At 42.1% G+C, this 11,906-nt stretch overlaps 1 pseudogene; it reads right to left on the bottom strand.

Annotated features, from left to right (window-relative positions):
- Positions 1 to 8,626: 8,626 nt before the first annotated feature.
- LOC149383811 ((-)-isopiperitenol/(-)-carveol dehydrogenase, mitochondrial pseudogene) lies at positions 8,627 to 9,865 on the bottom strand (annotated as a pseudogene).
- Positions 9,866 to 11,906: the final 2,041 nt, after the last annotated feature.

Below are 11,906 nucleotides of genomic sequence, written 5' to 3'. Positions count from 1 at the left end.
CTACTATACACAAAAATATCTAATAAAACACTAGTCGCGACGTTTGCTTTGTCGTCCCGGCGCTCGTTTTCCCCCTCCTCGACGTGAAACGCTCTTCTGCTGGCGCTGAAACTTTGCAAGCTGTGGCGGAACAATGTGCTGATCAGTAGACTGACTTGGTCTGCCGGGCGTCGTCTGCTGGCTAGCGTCGGGAGTCCTCTGCTGGCCGCCCGTCGGAGTGTGGACGCCGGCCGTCGGAGTCTGCTGGCTGTGGGATGACGGAGCCTGCTGCGAACTCTGCGGAAATTGGGGCATAAACGAGCTAAGGTTGAGGCCGGGCACCTTACTCTGTATTGCCTCGGCGAATACGGCGAGGGTCGATGTCAACACCTCCTGCTAGATATATCCGGGTTGCGACGTCCCAGCCTCCAAACCCTAGACTTCGGCGACTTCAGCCGCCATCCATGCTCCCTGTGACACCAAACGTCCGACGCCGGTCAAGTGATCAGTCCGCGAACCCATAATATCGCAGATCGCCTGCTGCTCTAGGACGGAAATATCAACGTCCGCTCCTTGTTGCTCAGCCTCCGCTCGCAACGTGTTGAACCTATCGACCAGTCGATCCTGATATAATTAACTAGTTAGTATATATATTAATCGAAAAATAAGACAAAATAACTGTAAACTTAGATAACGTGCGGAGGCTTCAGGAGTCAGCCATTCGGACTTGTCGGACTGATGTTGGCGCTTGTAGTTCGCAAACAAGCTCTCGAAAGCGCCTGTCTCGGCGCTCTTCTGCATGTAAACAAAACTTCAAGTGTTAGATAATTTTAACGATTTGATGTATCATATAAACATAAAACTTACGTTTTTCATGCGGTGGGTCGAGAACCCAATCGTCCCCTGTCGAGTCTTCGTCTTCTTCTTCGCGCGATTCGCCTTGTTCTTCGCTTGTATGGCCTGTAATATAAGTAAACGTACACGTAAATATAAAATCGTTTAATAAAAGGGTAAACACATATTTAACGTAAATGATTTGATTACCTTAAACTCATCGCTCGTATATCGTTGTATCAGCGTCTCCCATTCGTTGTCGAGCTTAACGGTCCTCGGTTTCATCGACCGCGCCACCTGTACGCTGCTCTTGCAGTCGATGTCGAACCATGACCGCAAGGTATGCCTCCAATCGCGAAGACGAGTCTTCGCGTCTCGAATGATTGCCGCATCGACAATCACCTTCTTGTTTCCGGTTGCGTCACCATCGACTCGAATGCCGTACTTGTCTCGAATCGCTGCTCGGATCTCGGCCTCCTTCGCCGGCCCCACATTCGTATTCGTCCACCTTGGGACCGTAGGCGAGATCTTGTCTCGGACGACCAACCCGAGCGTGTTCGCGAACGTCGCGAGATCCGGATCCATCTCTCGCTCTGGCTGCAAGAACGACTGAAACTCCTCGTTATAAATAACGACTTCCTTCACCCCGGGGCGCCGTGCATGCTCAGATCGAAGCCCGACCGTCGGCCCACGCACGGCCGATTTGATATCTCCGTCTTCTTCTTCGACGCCATCGCGTACGGGCGACGACTCGCAATAATTCGGGAGACGGGATAAGTAGTCATCCCCACCTCCGCTGCCTCCAGCTCCTGTAGCCGTAGCCATCTAAAATTCAAAACAAACTATATTTAGTTATGCATTCGTAATAATTAAATAAGTTATTTTAGTAAGTAAATGAAAAACGTTATATACTATCGATCATCGTCGTCTGACAAATCATCTTCTTCCATCAAATCTTCGTCCTCAATTTCTTCGTCATCGATAAACTCTTCTTCTTCAATATTTTCCAAGTTCACTCATTCGTTGCTCACGGGCTCTGGTATCGCAGACTGATGACGCGTCGACAGTGAATCTAAATCTGACGGTTCTACTGACAACTGAACTGAACACGAATGACCAAGAATGAGGTCAATATCAGGAAGATCCCACACATTTCGATGATTACACTCTTCGACGATTCGCCAATCAGGACCATTCAAGTTATCTTCCAAGTAGAAAACTTGTTTCGCCTGAGTTGCCAAAATAAATGGCTCGTCTTTGTACCATTCTTTTGCCACATACACGCTTGTCAAGTTATTGTCGTTGCGTGTCCTTTTCCTCGGATCTTGGTCACCGAACCAACGACATTGAAATAAGACGACACGACAATTGTTCTGATAAGTCAAGACAATGACGTTTTCTACTTGACCATAGAAGTCGTGACCTCCTTCACTTGGTACACATACCCCGCTATTCTGAGTCGTTCTTCTGCTATCACGTTGACGGGAGATAAATTTAACTCCGTTCACTACACAACACGGATACGTCTGTGGTGCGAAATGTGGTCCCAATGCCAATGCATATAATTCGGAGGATACGGGTAATCCGTCTTGGCTCATGCGAAATACCTACATATAACCATTAACGAGTCGATTAGTGTCGAAGCGAGTTTAATCATATTCTTTAAGTTAGTCAAATACTTTTTCTCAAAACCATTTTGGGAACTCAAGTCGATGCGCTTCTTCAACATCTGGCCGACCTTCTAATTCCATGAGATCTATGTGTTTACTGAAATGAAATTCATGTTCATTAAATACATCACTTCGTATAAATAATTGAAGTTCATTTATTTCACTCATTTACCTCATGAAATCGTCAATTTCGGGACAATTTCGTAAAATGTACCACGCAGCGAGCAATCGTATATTCTCATCTAAGCGTATCGTGGTCATCTTCCCGTAAGGCCGACAACTTGATGACTGAAACACCGATAACTCCCGTTCGACACCTTCGAAGTTAGACGCGACGTCTGTTCGTTGGGGCATGTTGAAACGATTCTCAACGCCTTCTAGATACCTTGAGCAGAATGTCAATGCTTCGTCTACAACATAGGCTTCGGCAATTGAACCATCTGGTCTAGCTCGATTACGCACAAAGTTCTTGAGCGTTCCAAGGTATCTCTCAAATGGATACATCCACCGCATATGAACTGGACTTCCGTTAATTGCCTCCTCCGGTAGATGCATTACCAAATGAACCATGATTGTGAAGAAATCAGGCGGGAAAATTCGTTCCAGCTTACACAATATAAGCTTCAAGCGACCTGAACACAGAATTATGGCCGGGTTGTACAGAGTATTCGTCACTCTCCTTTGTTGTCACGTTGATGCATTTGAAAGTGATGAACAAGTGGACGAATAAGTCGTTTGATCAGCTACTGAAAATACTGAAAAAGTCTCATCCGATCGGCAACACGATTCCAGAGTCACACTATGAAGCAAATGCGAAATTGCGTTAATTTGGTATGGGTTACGAGTCGATTCACGTCTGCAAACACGATTGCGCGTTGTTTTGGAAGGACAACGCCAATCTTGACGAGTGTCCAGTTTGTAATGAGAGCCGGTGGCTGAAGAAAGACGGTGGAAAAAAAGTAGCGCATAAGGTGTTGCGCTACTTTCCACTGAAAGATCGACTTAAGCGATTGTACGCGAGTCGGCACACAGCTCTAGAGTTGCAGGTAGTGGCACGAGAATGAACGCATTAAGGAGGATGGTGTACTGCGACATCCTGCAGACGGAGCAACGTGGAAGGAGATCGACCGAAAATATCCCATGTTTGCAGCAGAACCGAGGAACGTCTGGCTTGGACTTGCCGCCGATGGTTTCAACCCATTTGGTGACATGAGTTTATCGTACAGTATGTGGCCGGTAGTCTTGACTGCGTACAATTTACCACCATGGTTGTGCATGAAAACATCGTACTTGATGTTAACATTTCTTATACCAGGTCGTAGTGCGTCGGGAAAAGACATAGACGTTTTCTTACAACCGCTGATTGATGAGTTGAAGGAATTGTGGGAAACCGGTGTTGTGTTGAGAGATGGTTCGACCGGTGAGCTATTCAGGTTGTTTTCCGTACTTCTATGGACGGTGAATAATTTTCCAGCGAGAAGCAGTTTGTCGGGATGGAGTGATCAAGGGTTCCTTGCTTGTCCGACGTGTAACAACGACACACCATCTTTCAAGGCTCGAAACAAGATTGTTTACTGCGATCATCGTCGATTCTTGCCGTTGTTACACCTGATGAGGAAGAGCAAACTGTACAAGGTACGAAATGAGAAACGATCACCACCAGTGAGAAAAAAAGCGAGCGACATACTTCGACAATTGCGATTAGTGGGAGATGCAACCCCGGGGAAGCACCTTGACTTAGGCGGGAAGAAACGAAAGCGCGATGCAAGAGAGCTGAATTGGACAAAGAAAAGTATTTTCTTCGAGTTGCCATATTGGTCGAGTCTTACGCTGAAGCATAACCTCGATGTAATGCATATAGAAAAGAATGTATGCGACAATCTTCAAGGTACCTTGCTGAACATCGAGGGGAAGACGAAAGACACAGATAAGGCGCGGTTGACTTTGGCGGACCGAAACATAAGGCACGAGCTTCATTTGTACCAAGCAGGATATAGATGAATGAAACCGCCTTCGTCATACACTCTGACACCTTCAGAACGGAATCGGTTTACTGAGTTCTTGAGATCTGTCAGATTTCTCGATGTTTTTACGGGGAATTTGAAGAAGAATGTTACCGCAGATGGGAGGTTGACGAGTTTGAAGTCTCACGATTGTCACGTGATTATGCAGCGCCTATTGGCTCCTGCTATTCGTCCTTTTTTGGATCGAACCATTCGAGATGCCATAATAGAGCTCTGCAACTTCTTCAGACTTATTTGCTCTAGAACGCTAGTAATTTCAGACATTGAGAATGCGCAGTTATAAACTAATTTCAATTAACTAACTAATTCATTACAAATCAATTATAAACTAACTAACTAATTATAAACTAAACTTCTAATCAAAATACTAATCAAATTATGAAAAAATACCGGTCGTCGGAGGGGCTGGTCGGAGGGGCTGCAGCGGAGGCTCGGGACTGGTCGGAGGGGCTGCAGCGGAGGCTCGGTACTGGTCACGGAGGGGCTGGTCGTCGGAGGGGCTGGTCGTCGGAGGGGCTGCAGCGGGGCTGGTCGGCTCGGTGCTGGTCGTGGAGGGGCGGCTAGTCACAAATCCGAGCATAAAACGAATCCAAAAATTATCAATTTAATCTCAGAATCACAAAGCCCCAAATCCACATCATAAACCTTAATTTCGGATTTCATGACAGAGGAAATTTTGAATCCTTACCTTGATGAAGGAGACGAAGAACACGACTCAGCTTTCTTTTCCCGGCGATCTCCTCTTGGTCCGGCGTCTCGGTGGCTCACGGTGGTGGTTGTTCGTCTCGGTCAGAGTCTGGCTCGAGGGGTCGCACGAGGAAGAGGTTCAGAGTCTGGCTCGAGGGGTCTCCGGGGCTGGTCGTCGGAGGACTGGTCGGAGGCTGAGAGAGAGAGCGTAGTGGTGGCGGCGACGGGGTTCGGAGTGTAGTGCTGGTCGGAGAAATTGCAAGAGAGAAATCGGAGAGAGAGAATAAGTTTTTTGGGTGTTTGGCTCGGATAGAATGAAAATCGAGCAGCTTCTTAATTTATATAGAACTTTGAATTTGGGTGCGACTTTGTCGCACCCAAAGGTATCAGTGGGTGCGACAAAGTCGCACCCAATGACGTATGTCAGTGCTTTCGGGTGTGACAAAGTCGCACCCAATGATATTTGTTAAAAAAAGGGGGAAGTTGGCCGCGGAAAAATTTAGGTCATTTAGGTGCGACTTAGTCGCACCTAATACTTTGGAGAAAGTATTGGGTTCGACTTAGTCGCATCCAAAAGTATTAACACACTTTTGGGTGCGACAAGTCGCACCCAAATTCACAAAAATTCGCGAATATTTTCCGGCGCTTATTTAATTTTTTGGTCCGACTATTCGCACCTGAAAGTCTTTTTGGTGCGACTTTTAGGTGCGAAAAGTCGCACCTAAAAGTCATCCGCACCGGAAAACTATATATGTAGTAGTGGATGTCGCCAGAATGAGGCTCGCCTCCTAACCCATTCATCTTTGAACGTGAAAATTAGTACAAATAGTATAAAATTGTCTTAGCCAAAACCGAAAATGACAAGTATTGTATAATGATAAAATTAGACCCAACTAGCTACAGCGTGCCTTGAAGATTATTTTGGCTAGGCACGCCATGCGCGGCGTACCTCTGTTGTAGCCCGCGTGGCACGGTGCGCCAGATGAAGCACGCTGATCGCGCAAACCTCTACTAAGAATGATGCGTAGCACCTTGAATAATCTCACTTATCAAAGCCTAATTAGGAACCTAAAATAAGCAAAAAAAAAAAAAATTACAATCAATAGAGGTTATATCTTAATCATGTACTATGTGCGCTGGATTTTATCGTACAAGTGCTAAAAAAACAAATAATTGGCTACGTAGCCATCTTAAACACTAGCAATTTGATTTTAGCCAACCGTTCGTTAATTTGTCGTAAATAGACATCTTGCTTACGTGACATCTTATTAATTGAATTAGTTTTACACATTTGCCCTTATTTATTACGCCCGCTAATAACTAGGCAGTTTTTTTAAAAAAATTTGAATCTAACCGATTTGGAAAGATTGTTAACGTGTATTTGGAAATTTTCAGCCTTTACTTTAGCTAATTAATTTATATTTTTGTGGCAATTCATTATGGATAAAATCTGTTAATATATTATTCATTTATTGATATTATTTGTTTTCATAATTTTAGAACGTCCAAAATATTTCCAGAATTTTTTCAGTTTATTTACACGAATATACTGTAAATCATCTTTGTATTTACAATGCATTACGATGAAACAATTGGTATTAACTGTAAATCAACGTCGTATTTACAATTCTGGATAAGAATTCACCAGAATCAAAATCTCAGCAAATTCACAATCACTTAAACAAATCTCATACACTCAAAACCACCAGCAATTCCGATGAAAAAGAAGAAGAAGAAGAGAGAAAAAACAATGAAGGATCATCATAATACAAGAAATCCTGTAATCCCTCCACCAATCCAATCCGATAGGCACAACCCGTTTTCCGTCACCATCGACGAGCGTCGGCCGATGTTGCAGAGGGTGGGTGAGTGTCGGAGCCGATGTTGCAGAGAGTGGAGCATCGGCCGATGTTGCAGAACGTTGATTTTGTTTTTATCGGTTGTGTAGAGATAAAGACAGAGTATAGATATCTGCATTAATGGAGTTTTAAATGCTCCCTCAATTTGTGCGAGTAGTTATGGCCGAATATTTTGTTTTCTATTTGAACTAATGGGCTGAAAATAATGAGCGAGAATTTGGCTAGAGTTATTTGAGGTCATTCACATATTTTAATATGCTGTAAATAGATTGTTGTGGCTATTAACAGAAAATTAACAGAAGGTTGGCTAAAACTAAAACCCTTATAACAGTGTGGTTATATTCCTATATAACCCAAAAAAAATAGCAATGCAAACTCATTAGCAAATATTTGTTATTATTTTTTTTCCCCCCTTAGATATACACTTCAACAACTCATTTGGATAATTTTTTTAGATATGCATTTACGTGTGTGTTTCTCTTTATAATTAAACTAGTTTTATGTGTTCTTTTGTTGGATATGGCACTAGATCAAAACATTACATGTACATGGCAAAAGAAAAGAAAATAGAGTCTGGAAGAATTTTCTATTTAATTCACGCTTTTAAAAATAAGATCATAATAATACAGACTCTGAAATACATATATATATACATATATATATATATATATATATATATATATATATATATATATATATATAGCAACAAGATAACAAATAAGTTTTAAAAAAAAAAGATAACGAATACGTTAACCACTAAATTAAATTAAGAGGAAAAAGAGGATCTATTAAATCACTAAGTCCACGACTAGTAAAATCACTTACCCACGTTTCAACTTTCAACCAAGGATTAAAATCTCGCATCTCGCAGTCGTACCGCACATTTTTTTTGGGGGGTATCTCGTCTCGTACCGTGGTATCTCGTGGTATTTGATGAACGTTCAGGGTATCTCGTACCGTGTGGTATACCGCATTTCGCGGGATATACCGCAAAAAAAAGGGTATTCCGCAGGGTATTTGAACAACTTTTTAATTATGATTTTGTATAAGTTTATGATACACAATCTATATAAATTTTAGAATAAAGTTTACAAAATCAACATTAACAACATCATCAAATTATTCAAAATTACTACATACATTCGGATTATAATAACTTCATATCAACAATCCATTAAAAAATACTCAACAATCCAATAAAAAATTCATTAAAAAAAAATAAAAAATTCAATTTCGAACCTTACCGTGCAAGATCGGGGGTACACGGCGAGATTTGAGCAGTTTTACACCTCCAGCGCGCGAGATTCGGGGGTACGCGAGATAGGGCGCGAGATTTCACGAGATTTGACCAAACTCGCGAGATATACTCGTATCCCTCTCGCACCCCTCCCAAACGCGAGATCTCGCGCGAGATACCCCATCTCGCGCGAGATTTCAAACCTTGCTTTCAACTACCACAACAAAGTAGTTGCTACGACTAACACAGGTTTTTTTTTTTTTTTTTTTCCTTTTCTTAACAAAGACAAATCCTGTCTATATTAAAATAACCCACATTTTTTTTTTCTCTTGGTTTGGAGGAAAAAAAAGGTAATCTTGAAAAATATTATTGACCAATGTTAAGCCGGCTCTGCCACGAGTTTCCTGTGAAAATGTAATAATGAACAACAAAATAAAGATCCAATCGATGTTCACATATTCATTTTTCCAAGAAGAAAAAAACACATATACCCACAAAAAAAAAATGACATAGGTTAAGATCGTCGACGAGAAGAGCCACCACCGTCGACAGCCAAGTCAAGGCCTGTGATAAACTCAGCCTCGTCGGAAGCCAGAAACGCCACCGCCTCAGCCACATCCTCCGGCTGAGTCACCTTCCCTATCCTGAGCGCCATGGACTCCTCCACCGCCCTCTCCGCCGCATCCACGCCGTCGCTCAAGTATTTCCTCTCCACCATCGCCGTCCTCACGAACCCCGGCGACACCGCGTTGACTCTGATCCCGTGCCGCCCCAACTGGAGGCTCGCTGACCGGACCAGACCCAGCACCACGTGCTTCGACATCCCGTAGTCCGTCAGCCTCTCCGTCCCCGACCTCGCCGCCAAACTCGCCGTGCATACCACGCTCCCTCTAACCCCGCCCGCCACCATGACCCTCCCCGCGTGCTTCACACACGCCGCCGTGCCACGCGCGTTCACGGCGAAGATCCGGTCGAGCTCCGACAGGTCGATGTCGAGCACGGTGTTGTCCTCCCGGCTGAGCACGCCGGCGTTGCTGAACATAACGTCCAGGCGGCCGAACTCGGCCACGGTGTGGTCAACGAGGGCTTTGACCTGAGCTTCATCGGACACGTCGCAGTGGAAGTAGGACCCGCCGCGGATCGAGGCCGCGACCTCGTCGCCTTTGTGGTCTTGGATGTCGGCGATCACCACCGCACGAGCTCCATAGTCGGAGAATAGGCGAGCTGTGGCCTCGCCGATTCCGCTGGCGCCGCCGGTGATGATCGCTACCTTCCCCTGGAGCTTCCCGGTGGTCTGAGTGGCTGAGGAGTCTGTCATTGTTTGATGATCTCTCTCTCTCTCTCTCTCTCTCTCTCTCTCTCTCTCTCTGTATAGATGTATATATAACAACGGTGCCGAGTAAACATAAAATTAATAAATCCTTACAAACTATTTTGATTTATATGCGAAGTCAAGCAACATTGCCATGGATTTGTTTTTTTTCTTAAATGTTTTGGGGGTATAAAATTGGGAGAGGGGATGATTTAAGTAAAGGGAAAAATTATGTATAGTAGTGAGTGTTTTTAACTTTTGACTTGGATACAAACTTAGCTACTTCATCTTTATTCAGACCAGTAAAGGGGGGTCCAATTTTTGTACTAGCTAGTGGGTACTATATTCTCTAATCGCAAATATCTAACAGAAATGTTATAAAGCGGACCTCGAATAGGTCAAATTTAAAGCAGAACTTCTTATTCTTTTTTAAAATATCTAAAAATGAATTTTTGATAAAAAAAAATGGATAGAAATATCTTTTCAGCTTATTTATCTCTATATTCTGTATGAATCTCATTGTACACTGTCGGAAGTTATCATACACCATCATAAATCTGTATGAATTTTATCGTATACCATCGTACAATATCGTATTCCACCGTAAGTTTCCCTGAATCTAAAACCTTAACTTTTCCAAATTCGATTCAAATCATTACAAATCATCTATAATTAATGGAGCACAATATAAACAATAAATTCATACCTTTTTTGACATTTTAAGAGGACGAGCTCAAATCCATGGGAGAACGTCAAACCCGTCGGAATTCTTCACGAAATCAGGTGAGTGACAGGGAGGGAGAGTGAAAATGAAAAAAAAAATGTTAATTTGGTTCGAACGGTATGTTCATTTTTAGATATTTTGAAAGTAATAGATCTAACCTTGATACTTTAACACTTTTAAAGCTCACTTTATGAAATTTCTCACATCTAATCTAATAGGGCTATAAATTACTCTCTAGATTTTCCTCCACAAATCTTACTTATATCTTTAATTTTTAGGTAATCCAACGCCGGGGTTGCTGACTTGCTCATTTTTCGTAAGCAAATTTTAGGAAAACGTTTACATTCAGTTTGTAACTCCTAATGCTTATAAACATCCGAAACTAATTTTAAAAAAAAAATGGACGAATATGGTAAGCATATTTTGGAAACGGCTTGAACACTAGCAGCCGTCATGAATTGACACGTACTTATGGAGGTGCTGGGCACTAATGGTTGACGTTGTAATGCAGGGCCGGCCCAAACTCATCGGAGGCTCTAGGCGATTCAATATTTTGGGGCCCTATAATACTAATAAAAATTTAAAATTTCAAGGTAAAAAATATAAATTTTTTAGAAAATGGGTCAAAAGTGTAAATTTTTAGGGTAAAAAAATGTAAATTTTCTTAAAAATAGGCAAAAAATGTAAAATAATTTTTTTGGGGGCCCAAGGCACAAGCCTTGCCCGCCTTAGGTCAAGGCCGGCCCTGTTGTAATGTGATTGAGCAGAGCCGATAGGAAGAGGGCTCTTCTTTTATTGCAGACATATACCGAACCAAAGCAAGGCCATTCAAACAAACTCAATTCCTTCCTTCTCTTTTCTTTTTCTATATGTCGTTTTGTGATATATGTTTTCACCCGATTTTAGCTCGTCGGAATATATCGGTTATTTGATGTTGTTCATGTACTACAATTGCACATCATTTTTGGCAACACACTCTCCATATGCCTAACGTGAGTCAATTTTCTTATTTTGATAACGAATAATTGAGTTATTTGTCAACCTGATTTTCTTATGTTGTTCATGTACTAATTGAGTTATTTTGATAACGAATTATTTGATAACCAATAATCGGTTATTGGTCACCTCTCATTTGTATCAAACTGAACTCATTTTTTGTGACACATCATCTATGTATTAAATTATTAAGAATGCATGCCAAGGTTAAAAATCGTGGAATGCCGCCGATATGATAGTCAATATCATATTTTGCCACATTTCCGACGATTAGGAATATCAAATAGAAAGTGAATAAGAACTACGTGTTTATAAAAATCGTGAGTTATTCATTCTCATCGTCAATTGATTTTCTGATAAAACTTTATAATCTTTCACATAGTACCAATGGCAAAAAAATCCAAATTGATATCCGGTCCAATTTTGAGGATTCGCCCAAAATGAACGAGCACAAAGTAAATGAGAACTAACAAGTATTTATAATAACAAAAAAAAGGTAAATAGCCAACTAAAACGTTTGGAATTGTTATATAGCAAACGTTTCATAAATCTTAGGTAAATAGCCATAAAAATGACGTGGCCTA

This window comes from Urtica dioica, chromosome 10 (genome assembly GCF_054948205.1).
Source record: "Urtica dioica subsp. dioica isolate 48M chromosome 10, U.dioica_male_clone48M_v1_H2, whole genome shotgun sequence".
NCBI lineage: Eukaryota > Viridiplantae > Streptophyta > Magnoliopsida > Rosales > Urticaceae > Urtica > Urtica dioica.
This window is presented reverse-complemented; position numbering and strand designations above follow the sequence as displayed.